We start from the raw sequence: 15,813 nt of genomic DNA on the forward strand, positions 1-15,813 counted from the left end.
TTCATCCAAGGTCCTCAAAAAGCAGGTCTTGGAGCCTACTCAGACCTTTGTATAAGCCTAGGGTAAAGAAAGCAGCTTACCCTTTTAATTTTAAGATTTGGCCTCAGAGAAACCTTTTTGTTGTTATTTTCAGTTATTACTGTCTTCAAAGTAAAATAACAATTTTTGCAGCCATTTTAGGTAAGGGGTTCTGCTTTCTTACTTTCGTACTTTCATAACATTATTTGGAAATTGGTGTAGTCATTATTTTGAAGCAATAGCCTTTTCCTCTCAATATCAGAGACCTAAATTTTCACACCAAAAAAAAAGTTCATTAGAAGTAACTTTTACACGTCTGGACTCCGGGTGGCCTAATAAGCTCAGTGATGAGACAGGTGCTTTTTTTGGCCAAGGTCAGAGGCTCTTGCCCCTGATGAGCTCTTGGAGGGGGGTGGGGAGGAGCAGCTGAAGGCCTTTCCAGACCTTTGGGGGAGGGGCGGGGCAGGAGGGGCAGGAAAACCATCAGAGGAAGGGGAGTGAGATTGGAAACTCCCTCTGAACCACCAGAAAGAGAGTTCAAAGCATCTCGGTGGTTTGTCCTTAGAGCTATTTTCATATATGAAAGAGGGAATGTTAGATTAAACAATGTCACCTGATGGGAATTCAGATAACTGCAGGTTTCCAAAACACTTGTGTTGAGTGTACAGGGAAACAGCACAAAGAGAGCTAGTTTTGCATTTCAGTGATTCTAAAGCTTAGGCTTATTTACTGGAGAACTAGTACCTTTGCAAAGATGCTTTCCAGAAGCACTGAGAATATATCTTTCTTCTTTTATTTTTCAATATTTTTAGTGACATACCTATGTATGTCACTAAGCATAATCCTCTCTTCAATTAGTAAGCTATCTCAGTACAGCTAGGGTTCGTTATCTGAGCCACCCAATGAAACACATCTACTGGCCTAGCTTGTTTATGAAGTTTCATTGTGCCACCACTGTGCGTGGGTCCCGTCCAGGCAGCAGCTACTATAAAATCAAACCACTCATCCAGTGAATGACGACTTCCCAACTACACCGTTTCTTAATAGGGTCATCTCCAAACCTGGGACCCCAGACTTATCTTCCTTCAAAATGACCTCATTCCCTCCCTCAGTTTCATGGGGTCCCGGGCTTCTAGCCTGAAATTCTTATACCCTACACCAAGCTCCCTCCTTTCCTAACAGAAATTCCTAAATCGTTATTATCACAATGATAATAATAATCGATGCATTTGTTTACAAGGTATTTCTGTGCATAATTGACTTAGTTTGAATATCATAATAAAAGTCACCTAAGGGGACCTGTGCCATAAGCTTGTTCCAGTAAAGTGAACTTCCTCCGCTATGTTCACTGAAGACAGACTTGAAGCACCCTTCGGACAAAAACAGTACCAAATGTGGAAAAGCCTTGATTCTCTCAGCGAAGGGGTTTTAAAGGAGGCCATATTTTGATCACTTGGATTTCTGTATTCCAGAACCTATCTGATATGACATTGTGGCTTCAACATGAAATACTCAGATAAAAGAGCCACTATACAAAGGTCACATGTATTGTTACTCCACCCACTAGTCATTCCAACACATCCAGCATACCAGATCAGAGGCCTCCCCAAAATGCAAGCAATAGTTAGGCACAAGAGTGAGGTAACAACCAATTTCCAGTACTTTGTCCTAATCTAAAAGCCGTCCTTATGTTTTGAATATAAATGTTAATATGTTTCTAGAAAGGAGAAATTACTGTTACTAAGAAATTTTAAAGCAAAGAGGCACATTATGAAGAAAGTTCTCTTGAACTTTCTAGCTAACTTCTCAAGGAAGAGAAACTTCTTACCAGTAACTGTTACCAGAAGTTACATGTGTATTATAAAATGACTAAACAAATCTTGACTTGTTTTATTTCAGTAATATTACAGGTTATGTGGTATGGCAAGATAGCCTATACCTTTGCAAATTTTATCACTCAGGAAATAGAACACTTTAAAATTAAGGTGGTTTAATCCCAGACCTCAGGATCTCATTACTATATTTTTAAAGTCACCGTGATGTTTTAAGTTGTATATATTAGCTGATCTATGTAATTAAAATATTCAAAACAAACTTAATAGCATGAAAATGGTATTTGATACCAAAAATATTATCTTGGCACTGTAACCTTTTTCGTATTGTTACTCACCCATGAAATCAGTGGCTTTATGTCTGCAGCATTTACCCCCAAGCTTCTTGCTAGCACCCTGTGACATGTTTCTGTTTCATTTTGACTCCGTTTGTGCAATTCTTTGTCTGTGGTTCTTCCAGCTATCAGTTTTTGCCACCCACACTGATACACATCTCAGCCACACATCTCAAGATCTCAGCACACAAGCTCCTTTTCTCCATCTGTGCTTAGCATGCGATGTGTGACCTTTCCTCATCAGCGTGAACCTTGTCACAGTTTTCCATGACTCTGTGACCCGATTTCATTACAACAATGAACTTTACTTGGGAGTCTTCATTTAAATTACAAAAGCAACACACAACCATCTTGCAAGTATTTATGCCTCTCAGATAATGGAAATAGCAGGTTGTATCCTGCCTTTGTGATTAGTCAGAATAGAAAACCAGCCACACACAGAGCGTACTGCTGTACCAATCACTTACTTATACTGACCAGCCATGGTCTTCCTCAGGCAGTGCTCAAGGCCTCACATTATGTTGATGGTTTTGCTGTTCATTCATTCAACAAACTTTTCCTGAATGCTTAGCATACCAGGCACTGTTCAAGAAGCTTTTTACAGTAAACCAAACACAGTCCCTACTCGCACGGAATTTATGGTCTAGTCCAGTCAGGTGGGGGTTAGGAGGACAGACAGACTTTCAAAAAATATTCTGCATTAGGCTATCGTTTGACTTCTGTAACAAAGGCAATATAAAAAAATAGCTTAAACAAAATAAAAGCTTATTCTCTAACATGGCCATTCAAATGTAAGCATTCCAGAACGGATAAGGTATCAAGGACCCAGATTGTTCTACTAGCTCAACACGTTATCTCCTACCTAGTGGTCTAAGGTGGCTTTTCTAGCTCCCGCAATCACATTCAAATTCCAGCCACTGGGCCAGAAAGAAGGAGAGATAGAGGACTTGTGTCTTCTCTTTCAGGACTCGTCCTGGCAGTTGTTCTTATCACTTCTACTCGTACTTAACTGGCCAGAACTTGGGCATATGACCATACCTAGCTGCTAGTAAGTCAGGTAAATAACAGGTAGCAAGCTTAAGTAAAATAAGGTGGGGAGAGGGTTGGGAGCATACGTTAGTTTAGATGGGGCTTTTAGAAGAGGCTGCTCAGTTAAGGTGACCTGTGAGCAGGAAACAAAATGAAGTTGGGGGATGAGTGGCAAATAGAAGAAGGCAGAGGGAATGTCAAATACATAAGAACAGAGGCCAAAGCAAGCGTGCTGTATTCGAGGAATAAAAATGATGCCAGTTGACAGGCACAAAGTCAGCCAAGGCGTGGCGGGAGAGGGAGCCAGGGACCACGTGCGAAGGCCTTTTTCTTTTCATGAGACGGAAAGCCATTGAAAGGTTTCGAGTGGAGAAGTGACTTGATGCGACTTCTGTTTTACTATGCAGAGTGTTAAGTGCAATCGTGCAACAGTGGAAAGGGGACAACCAGTTAGGGGCTAGTGCAAAAATCCCAATGAGAGGTTGGCAGCATGGAGGATGGTGGCAAGAGCTGGTTAAAAGAAGCTAAACTCTGTGTACAAGGATCAGGAAATATATTTGTGGCATGCGAGAGAAACACAAGACTCAAAGATGATTCTGAGATTTTAGACCAAGCAAGTAGAAGAATGGACTGTCCATTTATCAAGATGGGAGAGTCTGGGAGAGGAGAAAGTTTATGAGGGAAAAATCAAGAGTTATGTTTTAGAGTTTGATGTGACAATCAGACATCCCCGTGAAGATGTCAAATACGGAGCCAGATATGCATATCTGGTGTTCAGAGGAGGTATCAGAGCTGAAAATATAACGTTGGGACTCATCAGTTAAGTAAGGATATTTGAAATCACAGTTGTGGATGCAAGTGGCTAGAGAGTGAATGTAGGTAAAGAAGAGTTCTCTATTATCTTCAGCTGTCTCCTGCCCCAAATGTCTCCCCTGCTCTTGATGGGCTCAGAAGCCTAAACATATTTTATCACGGGTGGATATAAGGTGACATTCTGTCTGTGCAAGGACATTGATGGAAAGAAACCATAGGTCATATTAATGGCTACCAGTTATTGAAGCTTATTGCTTGTTACCAAGCACTTTTATCTTTGCTGTCCCTAATTTTCTCGAAAACCTGTAAAGGTAAATAATACTGTTATCTCAGTTTGATTCATGAGGAAACTAAAGTAACAAGACCAAATAGCTTATCTATGTTCACGTGGCAAATGGCAAAACAAGAATTTGCACTCAAGGCTGTCTGAGAGCCTTGTCTGCCTTTCCACTGAGTGCAACTAAGCAGGTCAAGTCAAGAAAGTGCAAGTGTTTGTTGCTGCAAAGTCCTTCCATGAACAGAGGAGAGAAATGCAAAGTGGAAAAAAGGAGAAACTGCTTCAGGGGAGGAACCACATCTTAATCTCATTTATACGACCCACATCTGCTAGATCAGAATCTCAAAAAATGCTTATTGAATGCAGTGGTTATAATAAACCAGCTGCATTCAGTCACTTGCACTCTGAGCTATTAGTGCATCTACACAAGGAAGAAATGATTACACGAGGAAGACCTTTGCCCCACTCACTCCCTACCTCTCAGCACCTCCAGTGCTCCCACGTGGCAGTTTGGGTGTCGCGTGTTCTCGAAGACAGGTTTTGTGGGCAAAGAAGGCAACATGTTGTAATTCAGTTTTATTTATTACAAATTTGAAAACCTAGTTTTCCTTTAAGCTTTCAAGCTCCATATCTAAGTCTCTCTTTTAAGTGAATGCTTACAATCTGGTTAAATTCCTTTGAAGTATTAAACTTCATTTATACATTTAATGTACTCGATCTTCTTTTTAAAATACTTCATTGGACTGCCCTGGTGGCGCAGCGGTTAAGAATCCACCTGCCAATGCAGGGGACATGGATTCGATCCCTGGTCCGGGAAGATCCTACATGCCGCGGAGCAACTAAGCCCGTGCACCACAATTATGGAGCCTGCGCTCTAGAGCCCGCGAGCCACAACAAGAGAAGCCACCACAATGAGAAGCCCGCGCACTGCAACAAGGAGTAGCCCCCCGTTCGCGGTACCTAGAGAAAGCCGGCGCGCGGCAACAAAGACCCAATGCAGACAAAAAATATAAATAAATAAAATAAAATAAATGATAAAATACTTCATTGCTCAACAAACAAAAGAATCACAAGTAATGCTCATAAATATGATAAACTAATTATAAAATATGATGAATCTTAAGTTCTTTTGAATATAACAAAAACACAGATTTAATAAAATTCTTGTATCTTTTCACTGGAAATCACAAATCGAAATCAATTACAGAGCTCACATAGATGGTTTAAATTGGCATCACAAGGACAACCTGTCAGGCATTCTAAAACGTCAAGTTGTCTTAAACATTACAAATGTTTAAAATATCAAATACAAATATGCACAAGTTATTTCTAAGCATAGAATAAAAAATTTAGTAGACTTAAAAAGTTTAAGTACATAAGCTTTAAGTAAGTATTGATATACTTATCTCTTTATTTAACTTTATGCTTTACTGAGGCTAAAAGAAACATGCTTTAAATAAAAAATTCTACTGGCCCAGGTGAGTTAGGGTAAGTGGCTAATTGTCCTGAGAGGTCTGGCTGGAGATGCAGACATCGGAGTAGCATTTCTCACAGCTGATAAGACATACTGAACCCTCCTTAATGCCGCCAATGGGAACCCCAAATTCTTGCCTTCAGGTGGGTAGTGGTCTTGCCACCGTTCCTGCTCACAGATTCTGGCTGAACCTACTTCTTCCAAGTGATTGGCATTTGTACCCCTACTGCTAGATTGCTGACACACATAGCGGAATTCAACCAATTTATAAACTATTTCATTTTATTCTGAATTGTTTGTATTTTATTCTTCTCTGATGGGACTACAATTCTTACAGAAATTAACTGTGCACATTCTCATGTCTGTGGCTGGCTCTGCAGTTCTGAACACACACACACGCCCTTATTATGGCCACTGGAAAGTGAGCAGACTTCACTTTATAAGAATACGCCAAATGCCCTTATGTTAAGATTTCTTAAATTGTGTTCCACTCATCATGCGCACATAGCCTGCACTTTGAGGAGTAAAAGGTTCAACATTAAAGAAGGCTGGGAAATCTCACGTTAAATCCACCTTCTAGAGATTTGCAATATTCGTTAGCATGTTAAAGACTGAGAAACCTTGCAGTATGAACATCTTATAAACCCTTTGAACCCCCTTTTCAAAGACATACCTTTCAAAATCTTGCAAAGCTAGCATTCTGTGGAACGCATTTGGTAGATTGTGTTCAAATTTGGTTAAATGTCTTTATTTTAGTTCTTGATCTTCTATTTTTCTACTTTTTGGAGATCAAAGCTTAGATATACAACTAAATGGGCTTCCTAATACTTGCCTTCCCCTAAACTTATCCCACCCAGCCACAGACAGAACTGAATAGTCACAGCCCTTCCCCACAGGGGAAACTGCTCTCCCAGGGGCAAAGGGCGAGAGAAATTATGTGTCCCGTGGCAAGTCCCCTCCAATAAGAGAGGGGAAGTCACTGAGCACCTGTGCTCACTTCCTTCCGACACTCTTGAAAGTCACTGTCCTTTGCAGAGACTCAGAGAACTCCTCATGGGGCACAGGACCTCCCTCCCTTTCTACAGCTTTTGATGTGATCTTCCTTGAGCAACACAAAGGAAAGACTGTGTATGCCAGTACCCAGGTTAGCATTGAATCAAATAAAATGAACTTGATTTTAGACACATTTAGTGATAGGTATAACAACCACGGGGCTAGTGTAGAGGTCAGAGGAACTGGGTTCTAGATGCAGCTCTATCCGAGTTGTGTGTCATCTTAGACAAAGCAACAAGCAGCTCAGAAACTCAGCTTCCTCATGAATAAAGTAGGGAGCACATTAACAAGATTGCTCCGAAGTGGCCAGTTCTGCATGGCCACACCACATCATCCTGCTAACTGGCAGGTTCACAGCCCATCTCCATCACTCAGTCAACGTCTGTGGGTGACTACCACGTGCCAGCTATTTCACAGGGCTGTCCCATGTCTCTAATGAAATAATGTTTGTGAAAGTAGATCACAACCTCCTTTCAAAAGCAAGGTATTTTTAGTCATTATTCTGCATAATAAAAGGTAGAAAGAATAAGAGCTATGGGAAGCCTCTTAAACACATTTCACCTGTTTGGAAGTCTTGCCTACCCCCCTGAGGTGGCCTGACTAACTTTGAGAGCAGAAGTCACTTTGAGCTACAGCCAGAGGAAGTAGAGACCTGGGCCAAGACCAGCTCATGACACAGCTAACCTCAGAACATCAAATAGTAGTAAGAGCGAGCATATTATTGAGTACTTACCATGTGTTAGGCCTTTTGTTCAAAACCATTTGATGCAGATTAACATTAATCCTCGCCACAGCCAGATGAATGAGGAACTATTATTATCCCCTGTCCACAGATGAGGAAACCAAATCACAGGCTGGTTAAGTGACTTGCCTGAGGTTCCCTAGCTATAAATGTCAGAGCTGGATTTTCATCTAGGCAGGTGAGTTCATACCCTTAACCACTACTCCACACAGCAAGCAGATCTGAGCCTGGCAGGGGTGGGCGTGGGGACAGAACTGCTGCAGCCAGAGAGCATTCTGGGTCACAAGCCAGCCCGGAGGTCCTGGGAGGCCTCTCTTAGGACCACAGGTGTCAGAATCCGAGGAAGTCTCAAGGAGCAGACCTCTTCACTACTCTAGCGAGGGATGCATGAGACCCTCGGTCTCCAGAAGCTCCTGGTTGGCAGAAACCCTTGCCCCCAGGCGTTGAGAACTGGGGCAACCACAGCCTGAGGAAGGGTAGCTCCAGACCATAGCACGAGGTGGAAGCCAGGGGAAGGGGGCAGGAGGAAAGGAGGAGTAGAAGCAGACTGCAGTCCTCCCTCCAGCTGGAGAAAGGCAGCCAGGTCAATGGGTTTGCCTTTGGGCAGAAGGATTAGCTCTCTTGAATAAGTACACCTGGAGCTGAGAGCTGGGCCAGGCTTCCTTCTAATGAGGAGTCAGAAAGGAGCTACAGAGGAGTGAGGGCAGAGAAAGGGACATGGCGGGCTCGGAAGCTGGGGGGCAAACTTTTACTGTAAAGGGCTAGATAGTACCTACTTTAGGCTTTGCGGGCCATGTTCTTCTTTGTTTTGTTTGTTTGTTTGTTTTTACCTCCAACCTTTTAAAAAGTATAAACCATTCCTAGCTCCAGGCTGCTGCTGGATTTGGTCTGCGGGTTATAGTTTGCCAACTCCCGACCTAGAGAAATCATTGGTAAACCTCACCATTTTACCTGAGTCTGACCCTGCCCTCCTCTCCAAAACTGGCCACTTACCTCAAACTAGGGCCCTCCAAGGAATTGGAGGATCACTGTGATGAGGAAAAGGGCGTAATGTTCTGACCCTGGTGATGCGTCTCGAAATCTGAGCGAGGTATGTTCCACTGGGGTGCTACAGGACTAACTCTTTTTGGCAACCCCAAAGTTTGCTCTGGGGATTATCATGCCCTGCACAGCTGCACACATGAGCAACTCTGCAAGACTTATGTTTCATGCCACATTCCATTCGGGAACTGATGCCCAAGACAATATTGCAGAGCAATGATACTCAGTATTACTCTATTTCAGAGAAAGTGGAGCAGCAAACTTTTCTCTCAGTACCCAAAAATGGAATGTCCCAATGTCTTTGAGAAGAGCCTGACCTCAGCAGGAAGAAACTGTACCTTTAAGTAAACTTGACTTTCAGTCATAATGTCTCCTTTGAAGAGCCCAGATATGCAATAAGGAAGCTCAGCTATAAAAAAAAGCAGCTTTACAAATTTTGCTATTAGAGGGGCAGCTCATTGTCCTACCATCTGCCCCAAATTATCTGTCTCATAGCTAGACACAAAACAGTTCTTCTCTTCCCACCTTGAACTTGAACTGCTATTTACTAGAGCTATTCTTAACACAAAGGCATAGTTTTAAGGCAGGGAGGTGGGAAAAGGGGAGGGAACTTATAACGCTTTTTTTTTTTAACCTAAAAATTTACAGGAGATCATGGCATCCAAATAATTATTAGAACGTTCCAATACACTTCACATGAATTTAAAGTGTCAGAGAGACCATGTATAATGGAATACAGGGAAAGGTTATTGATATGGGGCAAAGGACAGAAAAGTTTTCAGTAGGAACATGAAGTTTGGGAAGAAAAAAATGAGAGAGGGAAGGGGTCAAGAGAAACATCCAGTTGAGAAGCTTTGGTCCACCATGGCTTAGAGGTCTGAAAGTGGCCACTGGCTGGGGCAGAAAGGTCTTAGAAACAATTTCCCCTAGTTCACAAATCCTGCCTGGGACCTGCTTAAAGGGAACACTAGGAAGCACTTACTGAATTCATTACATTTCCCCTTGCCTGGGTGGCCCATTGCAATCTCCCTGACAACGGTTCCTGTGTTGACCAAGGCAGGCCGACTAGACTGCCTAATTAACCAAGAAACAGTAATAAGAGAACTGCCCCACAGTAAATTTTAGGAAAATGTTCTGTGGAGGTTTAAAATTACAAATAATTATCTACTTGGAGTAGTCTAGGTAAATTAATACTTGGAAGGTTTGAAATACATTTTATCTTAGAGATCCCTTTATATCCTATGAATTCTATGTATCTCTATATATTTGGTACTTAGACCAAGGAGCAGTGGCTCTCATCTGCAATAACCTCCTAGTCTTTGCTTCCTTTCCGGCTTTCCTCCAAAACGTTTGCATGAAGCAGCTTAAAACCTCTAATGCCCAAACTTCTCTGAAGCCCCACCTGCATGTGCCCCTCTGCCCCGGGCTGTGTTGTGGTCACGCTGAGTTTTTCCAGTTCAGTGCATGGACTGTGCTCCCTCCCACCACAAAGCCTTTGCCATTGCAGTAACAGCTGCCTGGGCCACCTGCTCTCCCCGTGCTAACCTCCACACCCTCCCTCTTCCTAGTTAACCCCACACTTTCACTCCTACCCCCTGGTCTCAATTCAAGCATCACTTCCTTGGGAAGACTTTCCTGACCCCTGACAAGATCAAATGTCCCCATTATTCATATGATCTCTTTCTAACAGGACTCTGCTCCTTCACAGTGCTTATCACAGTGGCCATTTCATGTGCATTTGTCTAATTATTTGGTTTACAGTCTGTCTCGTCCACTGGACCATGAACTTTTTTTTAATTAATTTTTATTGGAGTATAGTTGCTTCACAACGTTATGTTAGTTTCTTGCTGTACAGCAAAGTGAATCAGTCACATGTGTACATATATCCATGCTTTTTTCGATTTCCTTCACATTTAGGTCACCACAGAGCACTGAGTAGAGTTCCCTGTGCTATACAGTAGGTTCTCATTAGTTATCTATTTTATACATAGTAGTGTATATATGTCAGTCCCAATCTCCCAATTCATCCCACTCCCTCCTTCCCCCCTTGGTAACCATAAATTTGTTCTCTATATCTGTGCCTCTATTTCTGCTTTGCAAATAAGTTCATCTCTACCATTTTTCTAGATTTCACATATAGGCAATATTATACGATATTTGTTTTTCTCTTTCTTACTTCACTCTGTATGACAGTCCCTAGGTCCATCCACGTCTCTGCAAATGTCACTATTTCGTTTTTTATGGCTGAATAATATTTCATTGTATATATCTACCACATCTTCTTTATCCATTCCTCTGTCAATGGACATTTAGGTTGCTTCCATGTCCTGGCTATTGTAAATAGTGCTGCAGTGAACATCAGGCTGCATGCATCTTTTTGAATTATGGTTTTCTCTGGATATATGCCTAGGAGTGGGGTTGCTGTGTCATATAAGGAAACTCTGTACTGTTCTCCATAGTGGCTGTACCAATTTACATTCCCACCAACAGTGTAGGAGGGTTCCCTACACCATGAACTTCTTAATGGCAAAGATTATGCTTGTTTTATTTATTAATGTACAAGGCACAGAGGAAGCACTCAAGGTGAGCTGTTATTATTATATACGTCTGGAACAGTAGATCAGCTTTTCATTTGGAGTCTTTTAGAACGCTGTGTACAAGTTTACCACTTACAGAATTGACTAGGAACAAAAGAAAACCAAACCAAACCTATGCGTAAGCATGATGCCAAACTATTCCATCTGATAAATTAGTATGAACATGAGAAACAATGCTTTTAGATGTATACTGTTCTGAAGGGTTGGTTTATTCATGGGTGTATTGTGTGTGTGTGGGGGGGTATTTTTATAGCGTAACCAAGAGAAATTATGGAGTTTTCAAATAAAAGAAATTCTAAAGACCTTTTGAGCTGTAGGCAGCAAATGTAGGGCCCCCCCCTCAGACTCCCCACCCCCATCCTTCCCCCAGTCAGCCTACAGGGGCACACATTCTACCATTAAGGGTAGCAGGATGAGAACTTTGAGAAGTGCTTAAATAAGAGGATTACAAAATGCACCCAAAATATAGAAAAAGGATTCCTTTCTCTCTAATCTTTTAAAAATATGAGATCAGGATAGTAGTAATAAGTAAGACCCATACCCACACCCTCACAATTTCTTAAGCCTCGATCAGTTTGTGGTAAAACATTGTTTTCTAAAGCATATAATCTCATATATCTGTATCTATAGATATATAGGTATAAATGTATCCCTGATTTATAGAGGAAATATTTGAGCTAATATAGTGTTATAGAAATCCCGGTATTGTCTCAGATCAGGTTTGCATTTGGTAAATATGTTAAATGCTCCAGCTTGATTTAATGTAAAACAGGTACATAATAACACATAAGCAAGAGTGTACAAAAGGCCCACTATAACCAAAATGTTTACTAAACAGTATTTCATTATTTTTCACAGATATTTGCCAAAGAAATTGGAAAGTGCCAAGAAAAGTAGGAATGGTATTTAGGGCTCTGGCCAGTTTTGGACTTGAATTCAAGTTTTTGATCTGAAAGCTCCTCAAAATGTGTGCTTTAAAGATGATGCTGATATCTAGAACAGATGTTCCAATCAACACACACCACACACACACACACACACACACACACACACACACAAGGGAGGGAAGAAAAGAAGTGTTTAGGGAGCAGATCAAGGATTCTTATATGTGAAGATTATTTCCTTTAACCATGGTCCTGTTATTCAGCATTCATAAAATAAATCATTTACAATTTGAGCAAAGTAACATCAGGTTCCTGCAGGGCTATAGAAAATGACTTGTGGGAGCTAACAAGAAACAGGGCCTGGAACAAGTGAATGGAGCTTTTGTTCTGTTCCAAGGGGTTGACAGTCCTTAGAAGGCTTACAAGCCACTAGTTATGACTTACCCTTCCACCCACACTTCCTCTCCAAGCTCTTAATACCACTTAGGGCTTCTTGTGTTATCCTAGGGTTTTAATTCCACTGCTTCCTACTGTTCTCCAACCAGCTGCCTTCTCTGTTTGTGGGGACCCTGAGAAGGACTGTCTAAGGCACGGTGGACCAGGGCGCTTTTCACCCAAATTGACTTAGATTCTTCTCCTAAGTGACTGATTACTTGGTTGTCATTGAGGTACGAGTTCCCTCCACAGGCCTTGTGTGCCCCAACCTTGCCCAGTCTCAGCTACCGCAAAACAAGCTTCTAGCTAGATGCAGGCCTTGTTCTCTCTTCCAGACAATCAGGGCACAACAGAATTTGAAAACTGTCTTGGTTTTTCCCGGTCCAAATACTTTCTCAGATCTAACCAGTGGCACCTACTTCATCCAGTTGCATTTCATTCCAGGCCCCTGGCAGGGAGGAGGCCAGGCCACCAACATGCCTTCCTTCAGCCTAGGTCCTCCGCTCACAGCACTCCTGAGCCCTTCCACTAGCCCAGGGCACAGGGCGGATGGAAGCCCTGCCATGTATCCCAACCATTAGGCTGAAACTTACTTCTCAACTCCATCTTGCCAACCCATTTTCCTGGAGGCTCAGTTCTGTTTCATCCCTTCCAGTGCCAGATATCTCAGCAGGCCTACTTTCTCTGACCTGCACTTCCTCACTTAGATCCTTATTCCGCCTCCAACTCTGCCCTCCCACTTCCTGTCCTAGGCTTTCACTGAATTTGAGTTCCTTTGGGCATCCGCTTTGATTTTCAGCCCTGATTTGGATCACTTGCTTTAGTCTGCTTTGGCCTGAGAGGTTGCTAGGGTCCTTCTAATCCTTCTTTTATTCACCTCCTGTCACTCCAGGTTTGCACCTCCACAAACCCTTTCATTTGCACATGTGTGTGTGCACACACACACACTGCAAAGGAAGCATTCATCTCATTTGTAGCATGGCTAGGGTATGCACATTCCTTTCCTGTTAACAGGAACTAACACTGATGACCACGGAATATTAATGGGGAATACTAATGGCAATTTTATCATCATAGTCAGCTCCAGGGAGGGATGTAAACAGCTGGGTAGCCAGTGGCAGACTTGCCTTCCTCCATCATAGAGCTCTCCCCAGCTCCACAGCTTCCTGACTTCTACCCATCCCAAATCCTTAACACTGGGCAGTTCTGCTAGCAAGTGTGAACAATGCCACTTCCTCTGAGCCGCAAAGAAACCTAATCTCTGCCCTTTTTCTTCCTCATATGACTACCTTCCCCACCAGCACCCACCCATTCCCCCAGGATAGTTCCTAGTCATTCAAGTGACGGGCTCCAAGGCCTTAGAAGAAGTTCAGCATTTACTCTGCAACATTCCCAGATGCCACCTTCTTGGGAAGAATCTTCCAGCAGACACTAAGCTTTATTAGACACTGAAATGAGTTATGGAAGAAGGTTTAGATTCTCACTCCCTGTAGGTCTTTCAAAGCAGGATGGATTCTTGTCTGTCTGGGATGATTATGTGGGATCCTCCTAGGAGGCCAGGGGATAGAGTGGCTCATCGTCAACAAATAACACTTATTATACTCTTAGGCATTCATGATACTGTGCTAGAATCCATATATATTAAAAGATCATGTAAAAGACACAGCCCCTGCTCTCAGAGAAGTTTTTAACTAAGGAAATAAAAGGTTTGCATGGCATACAAATAATATAATGAATGTCATCAATGCTTTAAAATTTCAAAACATGTAGGTTTCTCATTTTCTTTCTTTCTCTTCTCATACTCCTTAGTTTTGGGTTGAGACTAGGCAGAGCAAGATTTGCAGTGAGCAAATTTTTCTAACTCATATTTTCCAAAAGCTGTAAATGATATAAAATATGAGTGGATATCAGAAGAATTAAGTGGGGGCAGAAAGGGCAAAGTGGCTTCAGTTCTATCATGCAGAAAGCAAGAGGTGGCCGGGTTTGGTCTCAAAGGATTCTCAATTTCTAACACCCTGGGATTCTAGGTCAAGGAGTACTTAGGGTCAAGGGGGAAGAAAACAACTATAAGGAGGTGGGAAGAGAGCAAGTTATTGAGTATTTTTTCCATTAGAGCCATAAAGTAGTATTGACCAGGGGTCTATCGTTTTCAGCATACAAATAAGGTGATATTCTTTGAGAGCCAGGCCAGTCATATAAACACCTTCTGGCAAAGAAGTGCATGTTTTGTGCAGGAATAGGTCCATCCCACTCCCTCTAGCAAAGCACCAAGTATGTGGCCCTATACTCTGCAGCCTCAGATCCGTGCTGTCCAGATGCACAGAGCTCAGGAGGGCCAGTTGATACAATCATCCCTATGCCCGCATGAGAAAGTCACTTTCTGGGTTACTTCCTTTGTCCTTCTTACTCATGAGACCAGGGCCATCGAGGGCCTCAGCCAGCAAACCCAGGTCTTTGTATCTCTTCTGGGTAGACCAATTAGAACTAGATACACCTTCCTCCACTGGGACCTCCCACTGGCCAGGGCCCAGGGTGTGGCCAGAGGGAGCAGGTTGGAGGCTAAGCCCCAATTTTGCCACTTTATTCCAGGCCTTACCTAACAATGAGGGGATTTTGACAATTCTATACATGTATGTCTCTGTACAAAGCAAATAACTGATTAAATGTGCTTTGTGATTTTCTCGAATTTCTCTACATATAGAGAGATGTGAATGGACCAAATTGCATCATCATTTACTTCTAAACATAGTCCTTTTTGGCTACTAAAAGAAAAACGTGGACAACTTTCCCCCAACTTTCAGGAAAGCTGGTGTTGTGTACACTAAAAGTGTTATAATGTAATCTCCATGTTCAGTTTATTGGATATTTTCCCCTTCCAGGAATATACAGGAAATGGGGGTGTGGTTGGTTGTGTGGCTCTTTCACTTCAGTGAAGTTCTCTGGCTGAACCTTCCTCTTGTTGCTGTCCTCTTAAGCAGAGTCAGTGAACCTCTGCAGACGTAATTCCTAGACTTCTCACCTCTAGTGGCCTCATTAGCTTTCTTATTTTTTTTTATTAAAACATGTAAGTTGAATTTCCATAGCTAAATAATAGGAGTGTAAATTTAATTTTTCAATAATTCAGTCAAGAATTAACTGCTAAAGTGAAGAAAGTGAGTGTTTAGCTTGTTTTACTCACATTTTTAAAAAAAAAAGATACATGTATATGCCAAACTTGATCAATATACAACTGGTCAAGTCTTCCGTTTTATTTAGTCAACGATGATTTATTATATAATTCATT

The sequence above is a fragment of the Pseudorca crassidens genome, chromosome 5, assembly GCF_039906515.1.
Source record: "Pseudorca crassidens isolate mPseCra1 chromosome 5, mPseCra1.hap1, whole genome shotgun sequence".
Taxonomy (NCBI): Eukaryota; Metazoa; Chordata; class Mammalia; order Artiodactyla; family Delphinidae; genus Pseudorca; species Pseudorca crassidens.